The sequence below is a fragment of the Triticum aestivum genome, chromosome 7A (assembly GCF_018294505.1).
Source record: "Triticum aestivum cultivar Chinese Spring chromosome 7A, IWGSC CS RefSeq v2.1, whole genome shotgun sequence".
Classification (NCBI taxonomy): domain Eukaryota; kingdom Viridiplantae; phylum Streptophyta; class Magnoliopsida; order Poales; family Poaceae; genus Triticum; species Triticum aestivum.
Genome location: NC_057812.1, coordinates 488,544,228 through 488,558,013, shown reverse-complemented (window position 1 = coordinate 488,558,013; position 13,786 = coordinate 488,544,228).

Sequence of the window (13,786 nt, the reverse complement as noted above, 5' to 3'; positions counted from 1 at the left end):
CCACCCTTAAAATGACACAAACCCATCCATAGACCATATTTCTCATATCCTTGAAAACGGTCAAAATCTTCCTTCACAGAGTAACAACTCATAAGATCCAATCAGTACTAAGGGTGCTAACTTTATTGGTCCTCAAATTACTACAATCTCCTGCATAGCACTTCTTCAACTGGGAAACGTGAAACACATCATGAACTCCGGACAGTCCTTCGGGTGACTCCAACTTGTTGGCCACTTCTCCCATACGCTCCAAAACTCGGTATGGTCCTACAAATCTCGGGACTAACTTTCCCTTAACTGCAAATCGTTTAACTCCTCGCAGAGGGGACACATGAAGACATGCTCTGTCTCCAATTTCATAGACTACCTCCTTGCGTTTTTGAGTCTGCATAACTCTTCTGTCTGGACTGAGCTACCTTCAGTCTATGTCGAATCAACTCTGCCTCCTTGATCACATTTGGTCCAAACGACTGACGGTCTCCAACTTCATCCCACATCAACAGTGTCTGGCTCCATCTCCCATACAAAGCTTCAAAAGGGGCCATCTTCAAACTGGCTTGGTAACTGTTGTTGCATGAGAACTTCACGTAAGGTAGATTATCATCCCTACTAGATCCATAATCTAGCGCACACGCTCTCAACATGTCCTCCAGAATCTAATTGACTCTTTCGGTCTATCCATCTGTCTGCGGATGAAAGGCTATACTAAACTCTAGCCTAGTACCCAAAGTCTGGTGCAGCTGATTCCAAAACTTCGAGGTAAACTGTGTTCCTCTATCTGATACGATGGTCCTTGGAACTCCATGCAGACATACGATCCTGGTCATATATATCTTGGCCAACTACGCACTTGTATAGGTGGTTTTCACTGGGATAAAGTGAGCCACTTTGGTCAAGCGAATCAACTACTACCCAGATAGAATCATATTCCGATCGGGTTCTGGGAAATCCGGTAATGAAATCCATGCCAAGCTTATCCCACTTCCATTCGGGTATCGGCATAGGTTGTAGTAATCCTGCTGGCTTCTGATGCTCTACTTTTACTCTCTCTGGCATACATCACCTACGACTACATACTCCGCAATATCCTTCTTCATACCAGTCCATCAGAAATGCTCCTTCAAATCCAAATACATCTTGGTGTTTTCAGGGCGAATCGAGTATGGTGAGTCATGAGCCTCCTGAAGTATTAACTTCCTGATCTTTGCATTATTGGGCACATATATACGGTCCTTGAACTATAAGGTGTCATGCTCATCCTTACAAAAACCTTTGGCCTTTCCTTTGCTCATCCTTTCTTTTTACCTCAGCAATTTCTTTGTCATCCTTCTGAGATTCATGGATCTTTACCAACAATGTAGACTGAACTTCCATTGCTGCAACAAAACCTTTGGGAACAATCTCCAACCGAAGTTCCCTGAGATCCTCGGCTAACTCCTTTGGTAATCCTCCTCTTAAGAGGGTATTCGTCCTTGTTTTCTTTATATCCTTTCCACAAGGCGTCAACTTCCGGGACACAAGACGAGATCTTTGCAGAGTCAACTTAAATTCTTCCCAAGTGGTTACTCTTTACCATCCATTGATGGTTTGGTACATCCTCCACCAAGTAGCAGCAACTCTTACAAAGCACTGAAGAGCATGCTGGGCCATGTCCTTTCCGGCTATCGTGTTATACTCCATATGACCTTCCATGTTCTGGATCCATTGGTCTGTCTCCAATTGACTTATCGGTCCAGAAAATACAAGCTTATCTCCATTCATCCTCTATTGGGTCCATGGGTTTTGGGTGGGATAAGAGAGAGAGAGAGAGAGAGAGAGAGAGAGAGAGAGAGAGAGAGGGATACACACAATACAAATATAAGTTTTGAAAAGACAGATTTTATTTGTGGCTGTCGGAAAAACTTCAAACAAATGACAGCTCATGAACGTCGCATCTAACGTAGGTATATAACAGGGGTTTGGTCTTCTAAAGGTCAATAAATCTTCAAAGTCATCAAACTCTTCAAGTCTTGTTCATGCCTCCAATGGCTTCTTCCAATCATGCTTGTCTTTTCCAGTTCTTTTGCCAGATCATCACTATTGACGCGAAGTCTCTCGTGACATCCTTTAATATTTTTGGAGTTGCGTTCCAAACTTCCGGGTTTCAACATCCTTGACATGAACCATGGTCCTACTGTCCTTCAGTTCCTGACGAATCTCCTGTATCTCAAGGTTTTATTTCGCTAACTTGGCTACTTCAGCTTCTTGCTCCTAAGTTCTTCACGAAATGCTTTCGCGTCAAATACGGCTTCTTGTAGCTCCATCTTAACTTCTTGATGTAACACTCCAGATCCTGGTGATACACCAGCTAAGGTTAAAACTTCATCCTTTGCTCATAGATGCTCCATCAGCCTTGTACCATCCAATCCTTCCAAATAAATGCATGCTTAACTCAGCACGGTGACAATATCATAAGTGGGCGATAACATCACGGATAGCCGTGTTTATGCCCATGTCATTACCATGGGCTATCATTCCATAGTTGATATCTCCTGCCTTAGGGTTTCTTGACAAAACCTTGAGTTCTAATGCTCCATGTTCCACTCTTTCTCCAACACACCTTGATCTCGGGTATTGACAACTTCCATAGTCTGCCAAGTTCCATAAGGGTAGCCTTCCTAGGTCATACAAATCTAGAAAATTCTACAGGGCCTTCAAATTCTCCTAGTCTTTGGAGTCTTCAACCGTTGTAGTTTTCCAATTACACGGTAAAATCTTCTTCATTCAAAAATGGTCTTAGTTGTCCGATATCTTGTACTCATTGGAGTGGTCTCATCAGTCAAATCTTCGAGTGGTCAAAAGGGAAAAGGTGTATGGTCTCACTAAAAGGGAATATTTGAATAAGCTCAGAAGAGAAGAGAGGTAAAAGGTCTTTTTGGAAAAGAAGGTTTTAGAGAAAATCCTTCCTATGGGCTTGCCAGTTTCTAGGGTCACGTCTTATAGTCAACATGTGCTCTAATACCATCTTGTAGCGACCCTACCTCAAACGGTCAAGTCTCTATGATTAAGTGTCATCCCTGGATCGGTATGCTGACACACACAGTACTCGAGGATTTATAACAGAGGTAAATCACATGTATAAAGTAACGTAAATACTATTACCTCAATCCAAATAGCGGAAGTAACAAAGGTTGTGGATTCCCATCAACACCAACGGCAAAGTTGAGTGTAGAAATCATAACCCTAACGTATCACTTACTCGTCGTAAGATATTCCTGCAACATGAGACGTTGCAGCCACAAAGAGTCAGTAGATTGAATATACTGGCAAATTCACACTGTAGAGCAATGATGAATAATGGCTATCACTACATGCATATATGGCTGGTGGAAAACCTTTATGGTTACAGTTTTGCGTAAAGCCAATTTTTCCCTACTGCAAAGGAATAGTAACCAAAACTCTTGATAGTTCTACTCGTCACACTCCATTCAATCTATCGTAAGCAAGCAATAGTAACCACACATAAGCAATCACTCAAAAGATCAAAAAGAACGAAGAAGACGATTCGGGAAACATCTAAACCAGGCAAATAACTCTTGCAACATAAAATAATTTCTAACGGTACCAAAATTGTGTGAGTTTGGCCTTATCAGAAAGTTTAGTTCAAGAGCTTTAATTTGCAAAAAGAATCAACTCAAATGGAGTTATAAAACTCAAGTTATGATCAAAAGAAGTTTGAATATAAATCTAAACAAAATTTGAAAATTGAAAATTTCAAAAAGTTGATGTGACAGGTTCACTGGATAGGAAAACACAAGATGGAGCTATAGGCGTTGGTTTTATCTAATTTGGATGAACGAGTAAAAAGTTATGGCTATTTGAAAAATCAGGGTCAAGCTGTTTTACGGAAGAAAAATAGCTACGGTTAGGGTCTAATGTATAAATATGTAGACTAATTGATAATCTAATTATTTTATCGTATTAGTCTAGAAATAATAAACTACGGAAGTATAAAGAAAAATACCTTTATAAGGCGGAGAAAAGATGACTTTGGAGAAAGGAGACAATTTTCAAAAGTCGCGCCGGAAAAGAGAAAAATATTTTTATCTAGTCAAACCAAAATATTGATTTAACCCGAATCGGATGATTTTTTGGAGGCTCTGGATCTATATTTATAGGTGGAAAAGAGGTTTAAGAGTTAAAGGTTAGGCAATGTGGGACTAAATATAGACGAAAATATACGAAACAGAGATGGGATGTGCGCCATGGGCAAAAAGGCCTTTAGGCGGTTCGGCCGGCCGCGCACACTGTAAAATATTTTTTTTGACCAATAGAAAAGAAAAGAAAAACTATGGAAAAAATATGGGCAAGGAATATGGCCGGCTAGGCCTGGCCCATATAGGATAAAGAAAAAGAAATCATGGGGCGCCCGCTGGTACTATGATGCGCACGTGGTCGACAGTTAGTTTCAGGCGCGCGCGCAGTTTTTGTTATTTGTTTTTTTAAGCAGAAAGCGATAAATTGAAAAATGAAAATATAACTAAAACTTTATATAGGCATATTATATATCAATATTTTCATAAAAAGATTTTATAAAAGATGAACATTTTCCTAGCATTAAATAAAATTCACACAAATTTAGATAATTCAAAGAGTGCTACTGGTGTAATAAAATCCAATAAAAATCATTTTAAAAATACCAAAATTAAATGAAATTTATTTCTCTCCAATTTTCTGATGTAGGGAATCATGTTACCCTATTTTCCGTATATTTTATTTTTGGAGAAAAATAATTTGAATAAAACCCAAATAACTCCAAATTGAAAATAATTTCAAAAGGATTTTAAATTTTGATCCTTTTAACTCCCAACTCATATTTCATATAATTTGAAGAAGTCATTTTATCTTCTCTCATGAAAATCACTGAGTTGCATAAAGTTTCAGAATTTGAAAATAGTTCCAAATGAAATTCAAATATTTTTAACACCCCTTGTCATTTAAATAAATGGAAGAAGTCAGGTCATCTTCTCTCCAGGGTTTTGTGGTGAAAAGAATTTGAATTCACGGAGACCACGAATGCAAAATGAAAGTTTGGGAAAGTCCTTTTATTCCCTCTCATTTAACTTTCAAAAAGTTTTGGATTCACTCACTTTTAGTCAATCAATCAAACAGTCAATCAAATCTATCTATTTATTATAATATTCCAAATTTAGAATTTTGGGATGTTACAAAGAAGCCATCTAGCTAATAACTATGGACCCGAAGGTCTGAAGTAAACTACTCACACTTCATCGGAGAGGCTATGGTGTTGATGTAGAATCCCTCTGTGATCGATGCCCCCTCCGGCGGAGCTCCAGAACAGGCCCCAAGATGGGATCTTGTGGATACAGAAAGTTACGGCGGTGGAATTAGGGTTTTGGCTCCGTATCTGATCGTTTGGGGGTACGTAGGTATATATAGGAGGAAGGAGTACGTCGGTGGAGCAACAAGGGGCCCACGAGGGTGGAGGGCGCCCCCTACCTCATGGCCTCCCTGTTGGTTGCTTGACGTAGGGTCCAAGTCTCCTGGATCTTGTTCGTTCCAAAAATCACGTTCCCGAAGGTTTTATTCCGTTTGGACTCCGTTTGATATTCCTTTTCTTCTAAACCCTAAAATAGGCAAAAAAACAACAATTCTGGGCTGGGCCTCCGGTTAATAGGTTAGTCCCAATAATAATATAAAAGTGAATAATAAATCCCAATAATGTCCAAAACAGAAGATAATATAGCATGGAGCAATAAAAAACTATAGATATGTTGGAGACGTATCAAGCATCCCCAAGCTTAATTCCTACCCGTCCTCGAGTAGGTAAATGATAAAAACAGAATTTTTGATGTCGAATGCTACTTGGCATAGTTTCAGTGTAATTCTTCTTAATTGAGGTATGAATATTCAGATCCGAAAGATTCAAGACAAAAGTTTAATATTGACATAGAAATAATAATACTTCAAGCATACTAACTAAGCAATTATGTCTCTTCAAAATAACATGGCCAAAGAAAGTTATCCCTACAAAATCATATAGTTTGGCTATGCTCTATCTTCACCACACAAAGTATTTAAATCTTGCACAACCCTGATGACAAGCCAAGCAATTTTTTCATACTATTGACATTCTCAAACTTTTCCAATCTTCACGCAATACATGAGCGTGAGCCATGGACATAGCACTTTAGGTGGAATAGAATGGTGGTTGTGGAGGAGACAAAAGGGAGAAGATAGTCTCACATCAACTAGGCGTATCAAAGGGCTATGGAGATTCCCATCAATAGATATCAATGTGAGTGAGTAGGGATTGCCATGCAACGAATGCACTAGAGCTATAAGTATATGAAATCTCAAAAAGAAACTAAGTGGGTGTGGATCCAACTTGCTTGCTCGCGAAGACCTAGGGCATTTTGAGGAACCCCATCATTGGAATATGCAAGCCAAGTTCTATAATGAAAAATTCCCACTAGTATATGAAAGTGATAACAAAGGAGACTCTCTATCATGAAGATCATGGTGCTACTTTGAAGCACAAGTGTGGTAAAAGGATAGTAGCATTGTCCCTTCTCTCTTTTTCTCTCATTTTTTTTTATTTTTTTATTTGGGCTTCTTTGGCCTCTTTTTATTTTATTTTATTTTTCGTCCGGAGTCTCATCCCAACTTGTGGGGGAATCATAGTCTCCATCATCCTTTCCTCACTGGGACAATGCTCTAATAATGATGATCATCACACTTCTATTTTCTTACAACTCAAGAATTACAACTCGATACTTAGAACAAAATATGACTCTATGTGAATGCCTCCGGTGGTGTACCAGGATATGCAATGAATCAAGAGTGACATGAATGAAAGAATTATGAACGGTGGCTTTGCCACAAATACAATGTCAACTACATGATCATGCAAAGCAATATGACAATGATGGAGCGTGTCATAGTAAACGGAACAGTGGAAAGTTGCATGGCAATATATCTCGGAATGGCTATGGAAATGCCATGATAGGTAGGTATGGTGGCTGTTTTGAGGAAGGTATATGGTGGGTGTATGATACCGGCGAAAGGTGCGTGGTATTAGAGAGGCTAGCAATGGTGGAAGGGTGAGAGTGTGTATGATCCATGGACTCAACATTAGTCATAAAGAACTCATATACTTATTGCAAAAATCTACAAGTTATCAAAGGAAGTATTACGCGCATGCTCCTAGGGGGATAGATATAGGAAAAGACCATCGCTCGTCCTTGACCGCCACTCATAAGGAAGACAATCAATAAATAAATCATGCTCCGACTTCATCACATAATGGTTCACCATACATGCATGCTACGGGAATCACAAACTTTAACACAAGTATTTCTCAAATTCACAACTGCTCAACTAGCATGACTTTAATATCACCATCTCCATATCTCAAAAAAAATTATCAAGTATCAAACTTCTCATAGTATTCAACACACTCATAAGAGAATTTTATTATTAATCTTGCATACCTAGCATATTAGGATTATTTAAGCAATTAACTATGCTATTTAACACTCTCAAAATAATCTAAGTGAAGCATGAGAGATCAATAATTTCTATAAAACAAATCCACCACCGTGCTCTAAAAGATATAAGTGAAGTACTAGAGCAAACTATATAACTCAAAAGATATAAGTGAAGCACATAGAGTATTCTAATAATTTCCGAATCATGTGTGCCTCTCTCAAAAGGTGTGTACAGCAAAGATGATTGTGGTTAACTAAAAAGCAAAGACACAAATCATACAAGACGCTCCAAGTAAAACACATATCATGTGGTGAATAAAAATATAGCTCAGGGTAAAGTTATCGATAGAAGTAGACGAAAGGGGGGATGCCTTCCGGGGCATCCCCACGCTTTGGCTTTTGGGTGTCCTTAGATTATCTTGGGGGTGCCATGGGAGTCCCCAAGATTAGGCTCTTGCAACTCCTTGTTCCATAATCCATCAAATCTTTACCCAAAACTTGAAAACTTCACAACACAAAACTTAAAGTAGAAAATCTCGTGAGCTCCGTTAGCGAAAGAAAACAAAAGATCACTTCAAGGTACTGTAATGAACTAATTCTTTATTTATATTGGTGTTAAACCTACTGTATTCCAACTTCTCTATGGTTTATAAACTATTTTACTAGCCATAGATTCATCAAAATAAGCAAACAACACACGAAAAACAGAATCTGTCAAAAACAGAACAGTCTGTATTAATCTGTAGCTAGCTCAAGATCTGGAACCCCAAAAATTCTAAAACAAATTGCTGGACGTGAGGAATTTATCTAATAATCATCTTAAAAAATAATTAACTAACTAGAACTTTCAAAATAAAAATGGCAGCAGTTCTCGTGAGCGCTAAAGTTTCTGTTTTTTGCAGCAAGATTAACAGGACTTTCCCAAGTCTTCCCAATGGTTCTACTTGGCACAAACACTAATTAAACACAAAAAACACAACCAAAATAGAGGCTAGATAAATTATTTATTACTAAACAGGAGCAAAAATCAAGTAATAAAAATAAAATTGGGTTGCCTCCCAACAAGCGCTATTGTTTAACGCCCCTAGCTAGGCATAAAAAGCAAGGATAGATCTAGGTATTGCCATCTTTGGTTTTAGGGAAGAAAAGAGAAAACTTGCTATCTATGGAATTAACCTTTCTATTTTGACAAAGCACATGGCTATTAATGGTAGAATAAATATTAAGTATGTTGCGGAAATTTGTATCTAAGCTAGCCTTCATCTCTTTGATAGATTCGTTTTGGCAAGAGAGCAAAAGAGATGTAGATTCAACTTTCTCATTCATGGGGTGCCCAAATATGGTTTTCATCTTTTCATATGTGTCTACGGCATCCCCTTCAAGAAATCCTTCTTCAAATATAGAATCTAAGACATGCTTAAAAGTAGAAGGAAGGGCAATATAAAAGCTTTTTAAGTAAATTTCAATTTGGTATTGAGGCACATAGCTAGCCCTGATCCTTAATAGTCTATACCAAGCATCTTTCAAAGATTCATCAAGTAAATAACGAAAAATTCTAGAATCATCTTCATAAAAATTATTAAGATTCTCATTGATAACTCCGGTAGGTTTTTCCATAGTATCCTTATTTATAAGCTTAGCGAGAATAGAAGGGTTGTCCAAAGTACTAAAACTCGGGAGAGAACCCCCAACCCTTTTTGATTCAGACAAGGAGGGAGAAAGGCGAGCGAAAAAAAGAAAGGGCAGATAAAACGGCGAGGGTGAAGTGGGGGAGAGGAAAACAAGAGGCAAATGTAAAATAATGTAATGCGGGAGATAAGGGTTGTGATGGGTACTTGGTATGTTGACTTTTGCGTAGACCTCCCCGGCAATGGCGCCAGAAATCCTTCTTGCTACCTCTTGAGCACTTGCGTTGGTTTTCCCTTGAAGAGGAAAGGGTGGTGCAGCAAAGTAGCGTAAGTATTTCCCTCAGTTTTTGAGAACCAAGGTATCAATCCAGTAGGAGGCTGTGCTCGAGTCCCTCGCACCTACACAAAACAAATAAATCCTCACAACCAATGCGATAAGGGGTTGTCAATCCCTACACGGTCACTTACTAGAGTGATATCTAATAGATATGATAAGATAATATTTTTGGTATTTTTATGATAAAGAGGCAAAGTAAAATAAAAGCAAAGTAAAAAGCAAAGAAAATAACTAAGTGTTGGAAGATTAATATGATGAAGATAGACCCGGGGGCCATAGGTTTCACTAGTGGCTTCTCTCACAAGCATAAGTATTTTACGGTGGGTGAACAAATTACTGTTGAGCAATTGACAGAATTGAGCATAGTTATGAGAATATCTAGGTATGATCATGTATATAGGCATCACGTCCAAGACAAGTAGACCGACTCCTGTCTGCATCTACTACTATTACTCCACACATCGACTGCTATCCAGCAGGCATCTAGAGTATTAAGTTCATAAGAACAGAGTAACGCCTTAAGCAAGATGACATGATGTAGAGGGATAAATTCATGCAATATGATAAAAAAACCATCTTGTTATCCTCGATGGCAACAATACAATACGTGCCTTGCTGCCCCTACTGTCACTGGGAAAGGACACCGCAAGATTGAACCCAAAGCTAAGCACTTCTCCCATTGCAAGAAAGATCAATCTAGTAGGCCAAACCAAACTGATAATTCGAAGAGACTTGCAAAGATAACTAATCATACATAAAAGAATTCAGAGAAGATTCAAATATTGTTCATAGATAAACTTGATCATAAACCCACAATTCATCGGTCTCAACAAACACACCGCAAAAGAAGATTACATCGAATAGATCTCCACAAGAGAGGGGGAGAACTTTGTATTGAGATTCAAAGAGAGAGAAGAAGCCATCTAGCTACTAACTATGGACCTGAAGGTCTGAGGTAAACTACTCACACTTCATCGGAGAGGCTATGATGATGTAGAAGCCCTCCGTGATGACGGCCCTCTTCCAGCGGAGCTCTGGAACAGGCCCCTAGATGGGATCTCGTGGATACAGAAAGTTACGCCGGTGGAATTAGGGTTTTGGCTCCGTATCTGATCATTTGGGGGTACGTAGGTATATATAGGAGGAAGGAGTACGTCGGTGGAGCTCCCCCCTACCTCGTGGCCTCCCTGTTGGTTGCTTGACATAGGGTCCAAGTCTCCTGGATCTTGTTCATTCCAAAAATCACTTCTCGAAGGTTTTATTCCATTTGGACTCCGTTTGATATTCCTTTTCTTCGAAACCCTAAAATAGGCAAAAAAAATAGCAATTCTGGGTTGGGCCTCCGGTTAATAGGTTAGTCCCAAAAATAATATAAAAGTGAATAATAAAGCCCAATAATGTCCAAAACATAAGATAATATAGCATGGAGCAATCAAAAATTATAGATACGTTGGAGACGTATCAAGCGCCTGCTCTACTTCGGTCACCCTCGCCTCATACTAAAGGCGGGCGGCCTTTTCGGCCTCTACATTCGCAGCCGCTTTCTCTACGGCTGATTTGCTTGCCCTTGCCTCCTCCTTGGCTTCGGCAAGGGCACTTTTGAGGGCCTTGACCTCGGCCGCATTGCCTACAATCATTTACATAACAGCGCATGAGCTCAAACTCTAAGTTTGCATTATAATTTCGGCTTGTAAAGGGGGTCTTTTAAAAAAATGTACCTTGGGCCTCATCAAAACACTTGGTAATACGGTCGATCTCATCGTCAGCCAGCTTCAGTTCCCGCCGGAGTTCAAACACTTCAGCATCCTTAGCTGAAGCCGCCAACAGTGAAGCCTGTTATCAAAATAGATGAACGTGTTATCTCCAGTGACTATTTGATCCTCTATCCGGCTCTTTTTTCCAAAGACCCAAATAGAGTCTCAGGGGCTACTATCTATATACAGGCATATTGTCAGGACCCCGATTCTAAGTCACACCGATCTAGCCTGTAACACCTCATATCACTTTGCGGCCTCACACACGGTATTCCCATGGGTGTCGCCTTACCATGGCCCGGGACCGTTTGCGCCTTTTGGCTCACGTATATGATAGTGTCGCTAGCATCCATATGACAGAGAACTCGAGCCGACATGACTAGTCATGAACCCAAAGTGGCACTCACTTACGGCAACAGGCATACATGAATCAACATCGAGCATGTCGGTCAGCAGCGTGTGAATCTGGGATGTAGCACTGGGCTAACAGGACTCCGGTAACCTGGGCTGTAGCAGGCTAGGCAGGACTCCAGATGTCACCGCGTGACATTTCCCCGAAGGGACAGAGACAGGAACGAAGTGAAACACATGCCGGCCAGTCAAGTGTCCTGAGCAGTAGTGCTGGGCTAGCAGAACTCCGGTGAACCGGGCTGTAGCGGACTACTATGGCTCATGGAAGCACAAGACTACATTTCCCCATAAGAGAGGCTACCAAGGATAAACATCTAGGTTGTCGAATCCCACAGATACCAAGCATTTCAATCATACACACGATATGCTCGACATGTGTAAATACAACATGGCATCACAACATAACCCTACGACTCAAGTATTTATTTATTAGGCTCCGAGGAGCGAGATATTACAAACATGGCTCTCATGACCCAACATACAGAGCATACATGCAACAAGCACATGCGGAAGCTTAACCTGTCTGAATATAGACAACTACAAATGAAGAAGGCCGAGAAGCCGGACTATCTACCAGATCCTGCCGAGGGCACAAGATCGTAGCTGAGGTATCAAGCTAAACGTCGAAGTCCAAGCGGAACTACTAGTGAGACCGACGTCTCTCTCTGCAAAACATAAATTAAGCAAATGTGAGTACAAATGTACCCAGCAAGACTTACATCAGAACTAACTACATATGCATCGGTATCAATAAAGGGGGTGGTGGAGTTTAACTACAGCAAGCCAGCTTTGACTCAGTGGCTATCCTGAACTACGACTGCAAGTAACTCTTTTGAGGTGGCGCACACGAGTCCACAAATTCACCATACCAATACACCACTATGGATCCGCTCCCGTCTCCCTGCGAGAATGCCATCCATAGCACTCACGATTATCTTGCAAGTTTTACAGTATCCACTTTGACTTGTCTATGAACTATGCAAGGGGTCCAAGTTTCCATATTCGAGGAATCCGGCTATTCGAATAGATAATGATAACCCTGCAGGGGTGTACTTCTTCACACACGCTCTCGCCACTTATCGCCCTGTACACCTCATGTACCTCGGCAACCTTGAAGCGGAAGCTGGGCGAGGGAGTCGGCCACGACCTAACTAACCAACAAGTCTCTAGTCCAGGTTTATTGCCTATTCGGGTTCCATCCGCAAGGAGATCTGGCCAAGGTGTCGCTCATGGCCCCAAACGATGTGTACAGGGTGCCCAAGCCCACCATCCGGGTGCCACTTGGTACACCCGGCCACGGTGCCTAGTCTGTCCCAAGCCCACCTGTACCGGGTGCCACTTGGTAGACTACTAACACTACCTACAAACACCAGAAACTAGTTGCAACTCCTGGACAAAGATCGAGTTGATTAATAAGTCGAGAGGGGTCGAGTTACCGGAACCCAATGTGTGGTAGTAACTGTTCATGGATCACAAACACAGAACTCAGTTCCTGAGGATGGCTGCAATGAGACAACCCACCATGTACTCCTACATGGCCTCTCACCGCTACCTTTACCAAATCGTGTTCACACACTTAGCTCTCAACACTAGGACATGTTCACAACTTTCCAATTCACCCCCAATGAATCAGACCCGACACAACTCTAAGCAATAGCAGGCATGACAACAAGCATGAATGAGTAGGCACATCAGGGCTCAAACAAATCCTACTCATGCTTGTGGGTTTCATCTATTTACTGTGGCAATGACAGGTCATGCAGAGGAAAGGGGTTCAACTACTGCAGCATGTAACAGTTGAATTGCTGTTGTCCTAATGTAGTAAAAGAGAGTGGGAGCGAGAGAGTGGGATTGTATCAGAACGAACAAGGGGGGTTTGCTTGCCTGGCACTTTTGAAGATAGTATAGCTCTTCATCGGTGTCAACGATCACGTCGTCGGAAACAACGTCTACTGAGAGGGGGCAATTACCGGCAAAAAGGAAGAATACAACCAATGCAATGCAACAATACGATGCATGCTCATGACATGGCAATGTGTTGTGATTTGGGCTAATGCAGCAGAAAGTCATTTTAATTGAAGTGGAATTCAAAACTATATCAAATTCCAACTCCAAACATATTATGAAATTTGCCCTAATCATGTTTCATCCTAAACAGTGCGGTTA